This window comes from Mus musculus, chromosome 11 (assembly GCF_000001635.26).
Source record: "Mus musculus strain C57BL/6J chromosome 11, GRCm38.p6 C57BL/6J".
NCBI classification, from domain to species: Eukaryota; Metazoa; Chordata; class Mammalia; order Rodentia; family Muridae; genus Mus; species Mus musculus.
Genome location: NC_000077.6, coordinates 7,254,232 through 7,263,147, shown reverse-complemented (window position 1 = coordinate 7,263,147; position 8,916 = coordinate 7,254,232). Strand labels below are relative to the sequence as shown.

Sequence of the window (8,916 nt, the reverse complement as noted above, 5' to 3'; positions counted from 1 at the left end):
GAGAACACAGGGCTAAAAGATGAGAACCAGATCTGCAGGAATCTTTGGGTCAAGCACATTCTGGGATGGATGGGTCCTGCATGGACAGTCAACCCCATAGCTAGATAAACTCTAAGGGAAGAGTCCATCATGGGCACAGAAAACTCTTTTCAGAACTTCTCACAATTCCAAAGTGAAATCCTGAATAGGGTTGAGGTACCCCATGGGGCACCAAGAGAGATTCAGTGATGGCTCAATGTAAGATAGCCTGTGTCAATCAGCCTGGCAAGGCGTCACCACACCCAGAGGCTCAATAGCACGCATGTGCTGTTCACAATGCGGAAGTTAGAAGTCCAAGATTAAGATACCAGTTGAATAAGTCACTGGTGCAGGCTCATGTTCTGTATTGCAAATGGTCTCTTCTTATATGAAAAAGAGTCTCTAGTGTCTGCTTCTCTTTTTTTTCTATTTATTTATTTATTTATTTTGAATTCAGTATTTTCTTTATTTACATTTCAAATGCTATCCCAAAAGTCCCCCAGACCCTCCCCCCCCCGACTTCCCTCCCCACCCATTCCCACTTCTCGTTCCCCCATACTGAGGCATATAAAGTTTGCAAGACCAAGGGGCCTCTCTTGCCAATGATGATATAGCTATCTCCATTGTGAGGCTATGCCGGGGCCTGGCAAACACAGAAGTGGATTCTCACAGTCAGCTATTGGATGGAACACAGAGCCCCCAATGGAGGAGCTAGAGAAAACACCCAAGGAGCTAAAGGGATCTGCACCCCTCTAGGTGGGACAACAATGTGAACTAACCAGGACCCCCCCCCCCCCCATCTTGTGTCTCTAGCTGCATATGTATCTGCTTCTCTTTTTACAGGTCACTAATCTAACCCATCCTGGAGACCTGTACCCTCACAACATTTTATAATCCATAGCATTGAGAGTTAAAGATTAAACATAGCGTGTTCAGGGACAGGACTTAATACAGTGTACAAGGGCAGAGTGGGCAGCCTGGATATTTGGGTGGCTGAAATTCCTGCCTCCAGGACATGAAGGGAGCAGATCCAGATCCTGACAGTACAGCCACACCTGCTTCCAATACCACTAGACTGCACTGAGCTCATATCATCTCCCCCAGTCCACCCTAGGAAGTTCCAGGACCAAGAAAGGCGTCCTTCCTGCATGCTGTAAAATGTGAAGTTCTGACTCTCTCAGGGTTTCATTTCTTCAGGCTGTGACTCCCTCAGTATGGACATACACCTGGGTCCATCATTTGCCTTTGATACTGAAGTCTTGCTCTAGTCATGTTAAATCCTGCGCTATGGAGTGAGCATGAGAAAGGAGGAAAGAAGACAAAGTGTGCTCCCAGAAACAGTTGGATCTTCTCATCTCTCCTCTGCCCCTCTTGATGAGAACAGCTGGACACATTTGCTCATGCAACTCCTGAGAAAGTCCTTTGAAATTTGGCATGCCCTGGTGTTGGAGGGGAGGAAGGTATCTGAAATGGAAAGATCTGAAGTTCAGACCAAGTGAATAAATGACCTCATTTTATAAAAGCAGGCATAACTGGTCTCAGACCCAACCGTAAAGGATCCTGCTCAAACAACACCTAGACCTGGAGCCCTAGAATTACCTTTTGGCTCTGAATAATCCAAAAAAACCAAGTCCCAACTGAAAATGAGGAGCCTTAGCATGCATCTCCCCAGTGAAAAGAGGAAACAATGTGAAGTTTGTGTTGAAGACATTTGTGCATATACCTTGTTTAATGCCACAGCTGTCCCCAGACAGGCCAGAACATAGACTTGAGGCTCACGGGTTCTTTCTGTGCACCACATAATGTAGAGACTGCACCAGCTCCAGTTCCAGACAAGCAGCTGTGATCGGTATTCTATTTCCAAATGGGAAGGCATCACTCTTCTGTGCCTTTCTCAAACGTCTGTTGGCTCTGGAAGATATTACACATCTGTCAGGATTCTCACCTGGCTAATAGGAAGCCATAGCTAGACTGTAAAGTCAAGGGCATCATTTTTTGCATTTATTCAGAGAAAACAGATCAGTTCCAATTCTAGACAAAGCTCCAGGAAAGTTCACTGAAGACATTGTTATGCTCCATTCACTACCCCCTGTGTTCATCCATTCACTTAAAAAGTGTGCTTTCCTCAATGAATAACTTCTCTGTGTGGTCACAAGGACTGGTCCTTGACCATGCAGCTAGTCTGGTTCCAGCTTTCATTTGTTCTAAGCACCAACCCATTACACTTTCTCACTGGAAAATATTGAATCTCTTCCTACAGCCTCTAGTCAAATTGGGGATTCATACAAAGAACACATCTTCCTCAGGCACATGGTGTCTGGTACTGAGGTAACATTCAGTCATCTTCATTGCATCAGCTGAGATGAGTATGATTCTCTCCATCACATTATTAGCATGATGCCTTACATTGATCTTCTTACCAACCTAGAATCCTGGAAAAATCCCACTTGCTTAGGGCACATTATCCATTTCAGGCTGCTAATGTTTTATGGATGTATATTCTTGTAGTGTCTTTGGCTTTTGTCTATCTGTAAGATGCTGGCCTCATAGAACAAGTTATGAAATGTACAATCCTCTTCAACTTCTGAAGGAGTTCAGAAGGTTCAGCATTGGATTTTTTTTAATGAAGTATTTTCTTCATTTACATTTCCAATGCTATCCCAAAAGTCTCCCCATACCTGGCCCCCACTCCACTCCCCCACACACACTCCCACTTCTTGGCCCTTGTGTTCCCCTATACTGGGGCATATAAAGTTTGCAAGACCGATGGGCCTCTCTTCCCAATGATGGCCGACTAGGCCATCTTCTGATACATATGCAGATAGAAACACGAGCTCTGGGGGGGAGGGTGTACTGTTTAGTTGATATTGTCGTTCTACCTATAGGGTTGCAGATCCCTTTAGCTCCTTGAGTACTTTCTCTAGCTCCTCCATTGGGGGCCCTGTGTTCCATCCAATAGCTGACTGTGAGCATCCACTTCTGTGTTTGCTAGGCCCTGGCATAGCCTCGCAAGAGACAGCTATATCTGGGTCCTTTCAGCAAAATCTTGCTAGTGTATTCAATGGTGTCAGTGTTTGGAGGCTGATTATAGGATGGATCCCCAGGTATGGCAGTCTCTAGATGGTCCATCCTTTCATCTCAGCTCCAAACTTTGTCTCTATAACTCCTTCCATGAGTGTTTTGTTCCCAATTCTAAGAAGGGGCAAAGTGTCCACACTTTGGTCTTCGTTCTTCTTGAGTTTCATGTGTTTTGCAGATTGTATCTTGTACCTTGGGTATTCTAAGTTTCTGGGCTAATATCCACTTATCAGGGAGTACATATCATGTGAGTTCTTTTGTGAATGGTTTACCTCACTCAGGATGATGCCCTCCAGGTCCATCCATTTGCCTAGGAATTTCATAAATTCATTCTTTTTAATAGCTGAGTAGTACTCCATTGTGTAAATGGACCACATTTTCTGTATCCATTCTCTTTTGAGGGACATCTGGGTTCTTTCCAACTTCTGGCTATTATAAATAAGGCTGCTATGAACATAGTGGAGCATGTGTCCTTCTTACCAGTTGGAACATCTTCTGGTAAAGAAATTAAAGAAGATCTCAGAAGATGGAAAGATCTCCCATGCTCATGGATTGGCGGGGTCAATATAGTAAAAATGGCTACTTTACCAAAAGCTATCTACAGATTCAATGAAATCCCCATCAAAATTCCAACTCAATTCTTCAACGAATTAGAAAGGGCAATCTGCAAATTCATCTGGAATAATAAATAACCTAGGATAGCAAAAACTCTTCTCAATGATAAAAGAACCTCTGGGGGAATCACATGCCCTACCTAAAGCTGTACTACAGAGCAATTGTGATAAAAACTGCATGGTACTGGTATAGTGACAGACAAGTAGACCAATGGAATAGAATTGAAGACCCAGAAATGAACCCACACACCTATGGTCACTTGATCTTTGACAAGGGAGCTAAAACCATCCAGTGGAAAAAAGACAGCATTTTCAACAAATGGTGCTGGCACAACTGGCGGTTATCATGTAGAAGAATGCGAACTGATCCATTCCTCTCTCCTTGTACTAAGGTCAAATCTAAGTGGATTAAGGAACTCCACATAAAACCAGAGACACTGAAACTTATAGAGGAGAAAGTATGGAAAAGCCTTGAAGATATGGGCACAGGAGAAAAATTCCTGAATAGAACAGCAATGGCTTGTGCTGTAAGATCTAGAATTGACAAATGGGACCTCATAAAATTGCAAAGCTTCTGGAAAGCAAAAGACCCCATCAATAAGACAAAAAGGCCACCAACAGATTGGGAAAGGATCTTTACCTATCCTAAATCAGATAGAGGACTAATATCCAATATATACAAAGAGCTCAAGAAACTGAACCCCAGAAAATCAAATAACCCCATTAAAATTGGGGCTCAGAGCTAAACAAAGAATTCTCACCTGAGGGATACTAAATGGCTGAGAAGCACCTGAAAAAATGTTCAGCATCCTTAATCATCAGGGAAATGCAAATCCAAGCAACCCTGAGATTCCACCTCACACCAGTCAGAATGGCTGAGATCAAAAACTCAGGTGATAGCAGATGCTGGCGAGGATGTGGAGAAAGAGGAACACTCCTCCATTGTTGGTGGGATTGCAAGCTTGTACAACCACTCTGGACATCAGTCTGGCAGTTCCTCAGAAAATTGGACATAGTACTACTGGAGGATCCAGCAATACCTCTCAGCATTGGCTTTTATTAACTATATCTCAAACGTCACCAGATAAGCTGACTGGCTCTAGACTCATCTTCACTGAACAGTGTCGAATTCAATCTCATTGCACATTGAACTTTTCAATTTTTTGTTTCTTTATGATTAGCCAGTTGTCTGTCTCTAGGAGTTTCTTTTGGCACTCTGATCTGTTGACATATAAAACATTGTAATATGTCTTTGTATTTCCTATTTCTATAGTCCTTGTTGAGGTATTTCTCTAATTTATAATTTTATTTTTCCCTTTTTTCTTATCTAGTATATTAAAAGCTAATCAATTTAGCACTGCTTATTATTTTCCCACCTTCTTGATTTAGTTTTTGACTGCTTAGTTACCTGGAATATAGAGGTACGTTGTTCAATTGATGTCTTTCTCTAGATATTTAGTTATTAATTTCCCCATGACAACTTTTTTTTTCTGAAACATGGGTCTTGATTTTTGTGATTTTTTTCATTCATTTTCAGCACTTCTTCATTTCTCCTTTGATCTACAGCTTACGTAAAGTATTTTAATTTCTACATATGCATGACTTTTTCAGCCATCCCTCTGTAACTGATTTCTAGGGCCAGTCCTTAAAGACAGATGAGACTTCCTATGATGGCAACCTGGTAGTTTATTGAGACTTCCTCTGTGGCCTAGCATAGATAAGGCTCATTCTGCAGGGTATCCTGTGTGGACTTCAGAAGAACATGTTCTTGGTACTGACTGGTGGGTTATGGACATATGTTAATTCTGGTAGTATATAGTGTTTTTCATGGCTTTGGTTCCTATGCTGACAATGAGTCTACATCTTTTGCCTCCAACTGTTAGAGAGCTTTGATTTTCAGTACAGTTTTGACACTTATGTTCCTTATATTTAATAATATAAGGCTCTGGTTTTATGTATGTTTGTTACTATTATGTCTTCTTGATGAATTTATTCTTTGTATGGCAATATTGTCCTCATGTCTTGTGGTCAATTTTGATTTAAAAATCCACTGTCTGCCTGATAATAGAACAGATATAGCAGGGAACACCACAACCATACTTATATTTCAACATTAGATGACATATTTTTTTATTTTTTTAGATGCTAAACTTTTCTTATTAGATATTTTCTTTACTTACATTTCAAATACTATCCCCAAAATTCCCTATACCATCCCCTCACCCTGCTCCCCTACCCACCCACTCCCATTTCTTGGCTCTGGCATTCTGCTGTACTTGGGCATATAGAGTTTGAAAGACCTAGGGGCCTCTCTTCCCAATGATGGCCGACTAGGCCATCTTCTGCTACATATGCAGCTAGAGACACGAGCTCTGGGGGTACTGGTTAGTTCATATTGTTGTTCCACCTATAGGGTTGCAGACCCCTTCAGCTCCTTGGGTACTTTCTCTAGCTCCTCCATTGGGGGGCCTGTGTTCCATCCAATAGATGGCTATGAGCATCTACTTCTGTGTTTGCCAGGCACTGGCATAGCCTCACACGAGACAGCTATATCAGGGTCCTTTCAACAAAATCTTGCTGCTATATGCAATAGTGTCTGGGTTTGGTGGCTGTTTTTGGGATGGGTCCCCAGGTGGGTTAGTCTCTGGATAGTCCATCCTTTCAACTTAGCTCCAAACTTTGTCTCTGTAACTCCTTTCATGGGTATTTTGTTCCTTATTCTAATGAGGAATGAAGTATCCACACATTGGTCTTTCTTTTCTTGATTTTCTTGTGTTGTGCAAATTGTATCTTGGGTATTCTAAGTTTTTGGGCTAACATCCACTTATAAATGAGTGCATATCTAGTGACTTCTTTGTGATTGGGTTACCTCACTAAGGGTGATATCCTCCAGATCCATCCATTTGCCCGAGAACTTCATAAATTCATTGTTCTTAATAGCTGAGTAGTACTCCATTGTGTAAATGTACCATATTTGCTGTATCCATTCCTCTGTTGAGGGACATCGGGGTTCTTTCCAGCTTCTGGCTATTATAAATAAGGCTGCTATGAACATAGTGGAGCATGTTTCCTTATTACCAGTTGGAAAAACTTCTGGGTATATTCCAGGAGAGGTATTGCTGGATCTTCTGGTAGTACTATGTCCAATTTTCTGAGGAACCACCAGACTGATTTCCAGAGTGGTTGTACAAGTATGCAATCCCACCAGCAATGGAGGAGTGTTCCTTTTTCTCCACATCCTCGTCAGCATCTGCTGTCACCTGAATTTTTTATCTTAGCCTTTCTGACTGGTGTGAGGTGAAATCCCAAGGTTGTTTTGATTTGCATTTCCCTGATGATTAAGGATGCTGAACATTTTTTCAGGTACTTCTCAGCCATTCAGTATTCCTCAGGTGAGAATTCTTTGTTTAGCTCTGTACCCCATTTTTAATGGGGTTATTTGAATTTCTAGAGCCCAGCTTCTTGAGCTCTTTGTATATATTGGATATTAGTCCTCTATCTGATTTAGGATTGGAAAAAAAAAAAAAACAACCCTTTCCCAATCTTTTGGTGGCCTTTTTGTCTTATTGACAGTGTCTTTTGCCTTACAGAAGCTTTGCAATTTTATGAAGTGCCATTTGTCAATTCTTGATCTTACAGCACAAGCCATTGCTGTTCTGTTTAGGAATTTTTCCCCTGTGCCCACATCTTCAAGGCTTTTCCCCACTTTCTCCTCTATAAATTTCAGTTTCTCTGGTTTTATGTAGAGGTTTTTGATCCACTTAGACTTGAGCTTTGTATAAGGAGATAAAAATGGATCAATTCACATTCTTCTACATACTAACGGCTAATTGTGCCAGCATTGGAAATGTAAATGAGGAAAATACCTAATAAAAAAAATTTTTAAAAGAAAGGAAGGAAGGAAGGAAGGAAGGAAGGAAGGAAGGAAGGAAGGAAGGAAGGAAGGAAGGAAGGAAGAAAATGCTGTCTTTTTTTCCACGGGATGGTTTTAGCTTCCTTGTCGAAGATCAAGTGACCATAGGTGTGTGGATTCATTTCTGGGTCTTCATTTCTATTCCATTGATCTACCTGTCTGTTGCTGTACCTTACCATGCAGTTTTTAATCACAATTTCTCTGTAGTACAGCTTAAGGTCAGGCATGGTGATTCCCTCAGAGGTTCTTTTATTGTTGAGAATAGTTTTTGTTATCCCGGTTATATATTATTCTAGATGAATTTGCAAATTGCCCTTTCTAACTCAGTGAAGAATTGAGTTGGAATTTTGATGGGGATTGCATTGAATCTGTAGATTGCTTTTGGCAGGATAGCCATTTTGACTATATTAATCCTACCAATCCATGAGCATGGGAGATCTTTCCATCTTCTGAGATCTACTTCAATTTATTTCTTCAGAGAGTTGAAGTTCTTATCATACAGATCTTTCACTTCCTTAGTTAGAGTCACACCAAGGTGTTTTATATTATTTGTGACTATTGTAAAGGGTGTTGTTTCCCTGATTTCTTTCTCAGCCTGTTTATCTTTTGTGTAGAGAAAGGCCATTGATTTGTTTGAGTTAATTTTATATCCAGCTACTACTGCACTGAAGCTGTTTATCAGGTTTAGGAGTTCTCTGGTGGAATTTTTAGGGTCACTTATATATACTATCATATCATCTGCAAATAGTGATATTTTGACTCCCTCCTTTCCAATTTGTATTCCCTTGATGTCCTTTTGTTGTCGAATTGCTCTGGCTAGAACTTCAACTACTATATTGAATAGGTAGGAAGAAAGTGGGCAGCCTTGTCTAGTCCCTGATTTTAGTGGGAGTGCTTCGAGTTTCTCTCCATTTAGTTTGATGTTGGCTACTGGTTTGCTGTAGATTGCTTTTATTATGTTTAGGAATGGGTATTGAATTCCTGATCTTTCCAAGGCTTTTATCATTAAGGGGTATTGGATTTTGTCGAATGCTTTCTCAGCATCTAATGAGATGATCATGTGGTTTTTGTATTTGAGTTTGTTTATATAGTGGATTTAGTTGATGGATTTCTGTATATTGAACCATCCCTGCATCCCTGGGATGAAGCCTACTTGATCATGATGGATGATGGTTTTGATGTGGTCTTGGATTCGGTTTGCAAGGATTTTATTGAATATTTTTGCATCGATATTCATAAGGGAAATTGGTCTGAAGTTCTATTTCTTTGTTGGATCTTTGTGTTGTTTAGATA

At 40.8% G+C, this 8,916-nt stretch overlaps 1 long non-coding RNA gene across 4 annotated transcripts in view; it reads right to left on the bottom strand.

Moving 5' to 3' along the window:
* Window positions 1–436: 436 nt before the first annotated feature.
* Window positions 437–8,916, bottom strand: part of Gm36565 — a 45,615-nt gene continuing 37,135 nt past the window's right edge. For all 4 annotated transcript variants that reach the window (XR_872239.3, XR_872240.3, XR_381032.3 and 1 more), the window contains 2 exons: window positions 1,742–1,929; window positions 437–1,482 (listed from right to left, as the gene is read on the bottom strand). This is a non-coding gene — a long non-coding RNA (predicted gene, 36565). The remainder of the gene's footprint in view (window positions 1,483–1,741; window positions 1,930–8,916) is intronic.